Genomic DNA, 9,829 nt, shown 5'->3' with positions numbered 1-9,829 from the left:
ATCTTATTCTTTTTATGGCTGACTAATATTCCACTATTTTTTTTTATCCATTCATCTATTGACAGACACTTGAGTTGCTTCTATACCTTGGCTATTGTAAATAATGCTACAATAAACATAAAAGTGCATATATCTTTTCAAATTAATATTTTTGTTTTCTTTGAGTAAATACCCAATAATGGAATTACTGGATAATATGGTATTTCTATTTTTAATTTTTGAGGCATCTCCATACTGTTTTCCACAGGGGCTGCACCAATTTATATTCCCACCAAGAGTGCATGAGGGTTCCATTTTCTTCACATCCTCACCAACACTTGTTAATTCTTGTCATTTTGATACTATCCATTCTGACAGGTGCAAAATGATATCTCATTGCAGTTTTTACTTGCATTTCCCTGATGATTAGTGATGTTGAGCATCTTTTCATGTGTCTTTTAGCCATCTGTATGTCTTCTTCGGAAAAACGTCTATTCAGGTTTGGGAGGTTTTTTGGTGTTGAGTTGTATCACTTCTTTATATATTTTGGATATTAATCCCTTATTGGATAAATCATTTGCAAATATCTTCTCCCATTCCGTAGGTTGCCTCTTTGTTTTGTTGATAGTTTTCTTTGGTATGCAAAAGCTTTTTATTTTTGTGTAGTCCCAATAGTTTAATTTTGCTTTTGTTTCACTTGCTTTAGGAGACCCATCTAAAAACATGTTGCTAAGGCTGATGTCAAAGAGATTATTGCCTTTGTTTTCTTTTAGGAGTTTTATGGTTTCAGGTCTATCATCTATTTTGAGTTCATTTTTGTATATGGTGTAAAACAGTGGTTTAAGAAAGTCCAGTTTCATTCTTTTGCATGTAGCTATCCAATTTTCCCACCACCATTTATTGAAAAGACTTTTTCTTACTGTATATTCTTGCCTCCTTTTTCATAGATTAATTGACCATGTAAGTGTGGGTTTATTTCTGGGTTCTCTGTTCTGTTCCATTGATCTATGTGTCTATTTTTGTGCCAGTATCACACTGTCTTGATTACAGTTCCTCTGTATTATATCTTGAAATCTGGGATTGGGATACCCCCAGCTTTGTCCTTCTTTCTCAATTGCTTTAGCTATTCCAGGTCTTTTGTGGTCCTATACAAATTTTAGGATTATTCTAGTTCTGTGAAGAATGCTCTTGGTATTTTGATAGGAATTGCATTGAATCTGTAAATTGCTTATGAGAGTATGGACATTTTAGCAATATTAATTTTTCTAATCCATGAGCATGGTAGATCTTTATATTTGTTTGTGTCATCTTTAATTTATTTCATCAATGTCTTATGGTTTTCAGAGTATAGGTCTTTCATTTCCTTAGTTAAATTTATTCCTAGGTATTTTATCCTTTTTTTTTTTTAAGAGTTTATTTATTTATTTGACAGAGAGAGAGACACAGCGAGAGAGGGAACACAAGCAGGGGGAGTGGGAGAGGGAGAAGCAGGCTTCCCGCGGAGCAGGGAGCCCGATGCGGGGCTCGATCCCAGGACCCTGGGATCATGACCTGAGCTGAAGACAGACGCTTAATGACTGAGCCACCCAGGTGCCCCATTTTATCCTTTTTGCTACAATCATAAACTGATTTTTAAAATGTTCTTTTACTTGGGAATACTAACTGTGGAAAGATATCAAAACAAAATTTAAAGATATGATGGCTGGGCCAATGAGATTTATATTCTGAAAAGTCATCTTTTTCATCATCAACTTTATAATTTTAAGAAATGTTTTATAATTCTTAATACTTTGGACTATGACCATAACTATTAAGCGGCACAGATTATATTGTAAATATGAATTAACATATTAAAAACATTTGAAACCATCATTAGAAAGCAATGGGGAAGGTAAATTATTTAATTATGGGTGAAATAATTCTAGTAATTCAGTTTTGAGTGCTAATAAGTAAATATTCATTAGAATTCCTTGTCACTGAAGTATTTTCAGTATTAGACTGTTTCCTGTTGTAGTTAAGAATAACATGTTAAGTTTTCATGAAAAAGTGGAAGTTAGTTTTGTATGTTCATTTTCACATTACCACAAATTATTTACCCAGTAGTTACTCTATGTAGCACTTAACACAATTATATTGAAAGAAGATTTGTATAACCATTTACTCTCTTTCTCCTCTGATAGACTGTGTGTTCCATGAATACTGTTTTCAGTAGCCACTTGGCATAGCTGTACAATCTAGAAAGCACGGTTTCCGAATTGCTCTTGCAATGAACAGTCCGCTGGCAGGTTTAAGAGGCCAGCTTTCAGTAATTTCTCCGGTGCTTGCCTCCTTGGGGGCAATTAATTCATTTATTCTTTGAGATCTTACCCTTCTTCCTCTGTTTGATTTCTTTGGGTTCCAAGCATATATTATTAGCTAATAACCACCAAAACTATCTTCCCCTTTCTAATAGCCTCTTTAACAGTAGTAGACCTGGGTGCAACTTTGCTAGTCTTTATCTAGATCTTCAGAGTCATGTTTTCTTCTTCCTTTCTGCTCAGCTCATTGGCTCAAGTCTCAGCCTTTCTCTTAAGGAAATCTCTTTCTGCCTCTAGCTTCATTAGTTTGTTGTTTTGGAAATAAGACTGAAGTATGTTTTTTAAACCATTCCACATCTCCTTTGACTCCCTGAGTTAAACTGATTTTGTCAAGACAGAATGTTCAAAGCACAGGCTTTTTAAGTGGCCTTTTTAAGATCGCATTTATAAAAATTTTATTTAGTTGTGTTCCTACTTCACCTCGGGAAGATGGAATACAAGATGATAAAGACATCATTCTTTTTGTTTGTTTTGAAACAAAATCTGCCACCTTTCCCTGACAGAATCCATGAACTAGCCTCTAAATCTAAGGCCAGCGTCAAAGGTTATTTAGCAAATCCAGGGTGGATTAGGACCATGTGATGGAGGATGGCTAAGGCCTTTGGATAAGCCCCGTACATCTGAGGTGTTGTTACCTCCACTTACTGGTTTCTTTCCATGGCCCTGACTATAGTTTAAAACAACATAATAAGAAATGGAACCTGGGGCAGCCTTTCTTCAATATCTATTCTAAGACAGGCACAAATAGTCAAAACCAGAAGTTCACGTCTACTCCTGGAGAGCCGAAGCATCTCAGCTGCTTTGTAGTTTCCAAACAGCACGTTTTGTTCTGCTCACCTCCAGAACTACAAAGGTTTGATCCTACCTCAGCCTCACCTGAAACCCTAGGCCAAGTTACAGCTATGTAGCTTGGGGGCAGAGGCTGCAAAGATTGTCCAAAGTCTAAGATCCTGCATGAACCCCACTTGGCACAGGTCCAGCAAAGCTTAAGGCCTCATGCCCTGGCTGCCCACGAAATAATCACCCCATGTGTATTTACCCCCAGATACTACTCCTTACTCTTCCTTGCCATTCCTGGTTTAATGTAGTAGACGTTAGGTTTTGAAAGGCTTAATAAATTATGCTTCTCCTCTTTAATTAATGTTGACATTAAGATTCTGTGTCCTTTTATATGCCAGGTAGGATGATGGTCACAATTAAGAGACATGATGTTTGATCTCAAAAATTATACCATCTCTCTTTGGAAAAAAGGTATAAACTCTCAGTGTTTACTTAAAGATATTAACTCTCAGTGTTAGTTAATGCCTATAGAATGTGGGAGAAATTTGCTAACCGAGGACTTTACCTTGCATCCAGGGCATTGAGCTGACCGTGCAGTACGTGTTCAATAGATGCCTGCTAGACAGCCCAAATGCTTCTCAACCAGAAACTGTAGTACCCTGGGGGCATTTGGAAATAATGGAGGATGCATCGTGGGTCACAATGCCTGGGATGGGGTGGGGGGGAAAGTTACTGCTGGCATTTATTAGGTGGTGTCCAGGGATGCCAAATGTCCTGAAATATGTGTGAGAGTCCCATCAGTGAAAAATTGCCCTGCTTAAAATGTCAATTATGTTGATTTCCTTTGGCTTCCCTCCTCCCTCAACCAATACACACAAGCTTTGAGACCCAAATGCTCAAGAAATACTCTTGTTCCATCTTGGCGCAAAAGTAAAAGCTTACATATTTTTAAAAACGTAACAGTGTGACCTGACTGTGCCCTAGTTTACTCCACTCTTATGGTTGACTTGTTGTCCTTTCTACATATGTGTATTACTGTCCTGTCCCTGGGTTTTGAAGTCACTCGTGAAGTTGTGCCTCTCCTGGGAGGTAGGCTGTCAACTCCTGGAGGGCAGGGACTATGTCTTTCTCATCTTTATATTCCTGTAGCCCAGCTGTGCACAGAATAGGTGCTAAATAAGCATGAGCAGAATAAGTCAAATTAATTAGATCTTAACATGTGGCATAGACATGTTTTGTCATGGAACATAACACAGAACTTCTCTGTATTTTCCAACCAGAATGTTCATGAAATATAGCAAAACAAATGATGAATGTTAAGTTTGGAATTCATCCCTTTGCTCCAGGTATTCAGAAAGAAATTGCTGCTTCATCTAACACATAAAATCTTTACTTGTACCTTTTTTCTTTTTTTTTTTACTGCAGGATTCCTTTTAGCAGGTAGGTTCAGTAGGTTAACTGTTTTCAACATCTGTTTGTGTTTTACTTTGCATTGAAATGCCTGAAATGGATTGTTGTAGAGCATAAAATCCATTTTGTCCTGTATGCATTCCCTGATTGTTTTCAGCTGTAGGGAGTCAATATTTTAGTCCTGTACTCACTTTGCCAATCTGTTTGATTTTTTTAAAGTCACAACATTTCCATTGTCATAGGATCAGTGAGTCAATTAGGTCTTTGAGAGTTGCCCACACTCAACAGTTTTCTTAATGCTCCATGAAATTGGCTTCGTTTGACAATATGTTAGGCGTCTCTGGATTTTGCTATAGCATCCTTCGAAATACAGTAACTTATAATTGGGATGTGAAATTTAAAACATTTTAACGAATAAATGTCAAACATTTAATTTCCTGAGGGATGGATAATCCAACCCTCCTATCTTTTCCCTCTGTAGTCGTCATTGTTTCCAAAGCAATATACTGAAAAGGCTTTGAGACGCTTTAATATATGCAGAAAGATATCTGATGTTGTATCTACTTTAAAAGGAATCTTTTATTACTTGAAGATTTTTGCCTGCCACAAAATGGTAACATTGACATGTTTGAGATTAGGGGCAAAGTCATCTCACAAAAAGGACCCAGGGCCCTATTTATCTAGCTTGTCTAGATGCGGAGTTGCTTGTTGTTTTGTTCTGAGATCATCTTCTGTAACTGAACAGAAATATGAGCCTCCCACCTTGCTCTGAAGAAAATGAGGTTTATCTTAAAAGGTTTTCCTATTGCCTCTGAAGACATCTCCTCCCTGGAATAAAGATTATTATAACTTTCCTCCAGAGCCCAAATTGAGCAAACTCCACACAATGTGTTGGAGAGAAATCAGGATTCTTAGAGCTTTCCGAACTTGAAAGACACATTGTTATTCTTCTTTTCCTTTGCCTTACCAATTTCATTTTATTTTTGGAATATTTGTGGTTGGCGCAAGACATTTATTTTTCACCCTTTACTTACAGATATGGAAATATGTTTGGGACTCAGTGAAGGCTTTATAAGGTCACCTAGATTTTCAGTGGTGGAGACAATATTGTACAAGTTGCTTCTGAAACATTCCAGTCTTCCCTGTCATATTTCAGACTTTGGCTAAACAATGCTACCCTCAAAACAGAAACACTGAATTGATATGCTGCCTGGATACTGGGTTATTATTATTAGTCTCCTCAACAGGAAAAATATTTGTCGCTATTTAGTCTCTGTACTGAGCATCCATTCTGGGATGTGTGAATATGAGACTTGGGATGGGGGTACTATCTGGTGCTGCTGTTATGTTAATTTTCAAAGGAGAAAATATGAGTATGGTTGGCTTGCAGAACCATGTGTTTTGGTGTGAATGGAGTAATTTCATTTTGAGAGCGCTCATGAGTTCTTTGAACTTTGTATGCATCAATTAAATACCAGAAAATGGGATGAAAAGACTTACTGAAAACCAGATGCTTGTTCTTCATGCCTCTTGGAACATTAAAAACAAACATTACAACAAAAGACATTTGGGTTTGGCATAATTCACTGGTGGATGATTTTGGAGGCATTTTGCTTATTGGTAGAGTGGGAGCTAATATTTGGAGAATTAACAGATGTCTGGTTTGAGTGTATCTAAATCACTGATCTCTTATTCAATAAATCTTTTAATTCATGTAGGGAATACTTTCATAGTTTATTGAGAACAGAGAGGAAAGCACCTAGCACTGGCAGATTTACTTCTTAAATATGGGGTAACAGTTGGCTTGTTTTTGCTCAGTGGATAGACAGTGGAAGTGGGTTGGATTAGCTCTTTCTTTAATACTGAGAAAACAATTCAGATCACATTTTGGAGTGATGGTTGTACAAGACAATGTTCCAAGCTGACTATCTAGCAGCAAGTGGAGACTTGGTGTCTGGATTTTCTTCAGGACTGTGAGTGTATTAACATGTGACAGCGTAATATCCCCACAGAGTTTAGAGGGAGCTTCTGTGTCCTGCTCAGGCCAAACCAGTCAGAGTGACCTTGTCATCCTCTGCGCCACCGAAGCAGCAGAGTCCAGAATACATTTGCGGTTCATCGGCGTCCTGCCTAGAGAACTAAGGTGCTAAGTTAGTCTCAAACCAATACATAGTTTGGGTTTGGGATGAATTTTTCTTTTGAATTGTTTTTAACATTGTAAGCAAATCTTTTTTGGTAGGACAGACGGTTATTGAATTCTGCCATAATTTTGCATAAAATCCCATCCACTGAAATGTGTGCTGTCATTTTGGTTTAAGAATGTTTTGACATTTGACTTGCTCATATCATAAACTTCAAAGTAATAAATGGAATTTTACTAAATCTACCAGATCAACATATGAATTAGAATAACCTTGGGGTAGTAATATTTGTATGTGGCTAAAATTCACAGACTGTTGATTAACTGTCCTATGTTAACTAAGTCTACATAATTTCATAATTGTATTTAAGAATATAGCCATTTTGCTATTTAAGAAGATCAATAGCATGGTATCACGTTATGAAGGTAGAATTAACTTCCACATTTCCCAAAATACTCTGTTACTCTTAAACAGTTTATATATTACCTCAAGTTTGCCTGATCTTTGGTTATAATTTAAACAAACCCTATTCGAAATAGAAATAATCAATATATCTCTCTACATCTGATGCTGTACATTAAGAAGTAGCAAGCTGATATTAGTCTCTTTATAGACAGTATCTTTGGATGAATATTACCACTTTCAGAGCTATTGTAGGTCAAGGATAGCCTGTGCTTAGCAAAACCTTGGAATGGTCAGGGAACAGGGTTTTTGTTGTTGTTGTTGTTAATTAGGTTTTTCATGAATGAAATATCAACTTGAATCTCCTTTCTATTCTGATTTTTTTGCTCTTGAAATGATGTTACTTACACTATCCTATGAGGGATAACATCCACGTCTTTGAAAACTGATCATGAGGGCCAAGACTTGCATTCTCAAGGCAAAATATTCTAAACTATAGAAACTGTAGAAGATTCCACATTTTTCAGAATTCCAAAACATTCTCTGGCAATATTTTATAAATTTAATTCTTGACAGTCTACTTATTTTCTTATGATTTTTCCATCTCTCTGAAAGGTAGAGAATAGAAAACTTATGTATTTAAAGATCCCAGGTAATTGAGGCTTTACTTAATTAGATCAAGGTTTTAAAGGTAATTTTGAAATGTGAGCTCCAGAAAGAAATTGAAAAATACTACAGACAGGCCATTTCTAAAACATATCTCTTACTGTCTGGCTGCGGTGAGGTAGTAATCCTCCGTTATGCCATATCTGGCCTGGGAGGAAGCATGGAAGCATGGAAACTCAGGAAAAGGTCTATTTCTTACCCCCAAAGGAGCAGCTATACTGAGGGATGGGTGGTTTTGCACCTCTGATGATGAGGGCCATGGGATCTGGTCCTTCATAGGACTTGGGCATCTAGATTCAGTTCTGTATGACTCAGGGGGTAAAAATTAGTCTGTTTTCACAGGGACAGAGCTGGTGAGTGGATAATGTGTTCTAAGCAGTTCTGAAAACCATAGAACTAGGCCAAATTAAAAAAAAATATGAGATCTCTGGTCTTTTTTTTTTTATTATGTTATGTTAATCACCATACATTACATCATTAGTTTTTTTTTTTTGAAATTAAATCATCTTTATTGCTAAAAGTTAATTGACAAATATTAAAGAGAAAAATTCACTATTAACTATTGAAGAGCTGGAAGCTTGGTATATATAATTTAGGAATTGCTACTACTCACATAACTGTTCAGCTTTATGTGAAGGTTAACAGAAGGAGGGTTCTTGCACTTAAGCTAACAATTAACATGATGTATTATTTTAAACTAGAAATTTTAAACCACTCAAAGAATTACATGCCTCATAGCTAATGTTATAATTGTATCATATTACTTAGGTTCAAGTTCTTCCTTCAAAGAGTCATCAGAATAACATGGACTGAAGAGACTTTCGAACACTTGCCATCTCTTGCTGCTGAGTTTCCATCATAATTGTTTTTGCAACATAGCCATTTCTTTTCTAAGTTCATTTTGTGCACCAGTAAGTAGATTATCATGATTCTTCTCCAAGTCCTCCATACTCTTTATGAACTGCTCATATAACTGTCTAATTGTTTTCAGTCTCTGGCTCTGAACAATTCTAGATTGTTGAAAAACCTTTTGTTGCTGTCAAAACATGTTAGCTAGTTTTTCTTCTTGTTCCTCAGCTTTCTGCATATCTATATCCCATTGCTGAAACAAAGTCAGAAACTGCTGAGAATATTCTTGGTTAAGCTTCTGCCTTTGCTCTTGTTGGGTTTTCCAAACATGTTCAATTTTCTGGTTACTAGTTTTGAGAGAAGCCTTTGTATACAATTCTAGTCTTTTTCTCTTGGCAAGAAGAGCCTTGTTAATGTAAGCTCCAAATCTTTCCAGCATATTTTGTACTTCACCCCCCATATCTTCAAATATTGCTGCAGAAGTCCTTTTCTTCCCATGCTTATCAATTACTGGAGTCTTCCCTTCAGTAACATCCTCCTCTGAACCACTCAGATCTTTTTTATCTTCTTTCTCAAAGTCATAGGCTCTTATAACCTGATCCTCCATTGATGGCTTCCCATATTTCCCTGTATGTTTTCTTCCAGAGGGCACCATATTTAGATGTTTTCTGACTTTTAAAAAATAAATCTGAGGCTCACGCTTGGCTAGCGTGACGCTCCTCTGAAGCAACTCATACATCATTAGTTTTTGATGTAGTGTTCCATGATTCATTGTTTGCGTATAACACCCAGTGCTCCATTCAGTACGTGCCCTCCTTAATACCCATCACCAGGCTAAACCCTCCCCCCATCTCCTCCCCTCTAGAACCCTCAGTTTGTTTCTCAGAGTCCATAGTCTCTCATGATTCGTCCGTCCCTCTGATTTCCCCCCTTCATTTTTCCCTTCCTACTACCTTCTTTTTTTTAACATATAATGTATTATTTGTTTCAGAGATACAGGTCTGTGATTCAACAGTCTTACACAATTCACAGCGCTCACTATAGCACATACCCTCCCCAATGTCTATCACCCAGCCACCCCATCCTTCCCACCCCTCCCCTGCACTCCAGTGACCCTCAGTTTGTTTCCTGTGATTAAGAATTCCTCATATCAGTGAGATCATATGATACATGTCTTTCTCTGATTGACTTATTTCGCTCAGCATAATACCCTCCAGTTCCATCCACGTCGTTGCAAATGGCAAG

The 9,829-nt window shown here is 37.0% G+C and overlaps 1 pseudogene; it reads right to left on the bottom strand.

Moving 5' to 3' along the window:
- Positions 1-8,529: 8,529 nt before the first annotated feature.
- Positions 8,530-9,239, bottom strand: LOC118538621 (synaptonemal complex protein 3 pseudogene; annotated as a pseudogene).
- Between the last annotated feature and the right edge of the window lie 590 nt (positions 9,240-9,829).

Source organism: Halichoerus grypus, chromosome 3, assembly GCF_964656455.1.
Source record: "Halichoerus grypus chromosome 3, mHalGry1.hap1.1, whole genome shotgun sequence".
NCBI classification, from domain to species: domain Eukaryota; kingdom Metazoa; phylum Chordata; class Mammalia; order Carnivora; family Phocidae; genus Halichoerus; species Halichoerus grypus.
The sequence above is the reverse complement of the archived record's forward strand: the minus strand, read 5'-3'. Positions and strand labels throughout refer to the sequence as shown.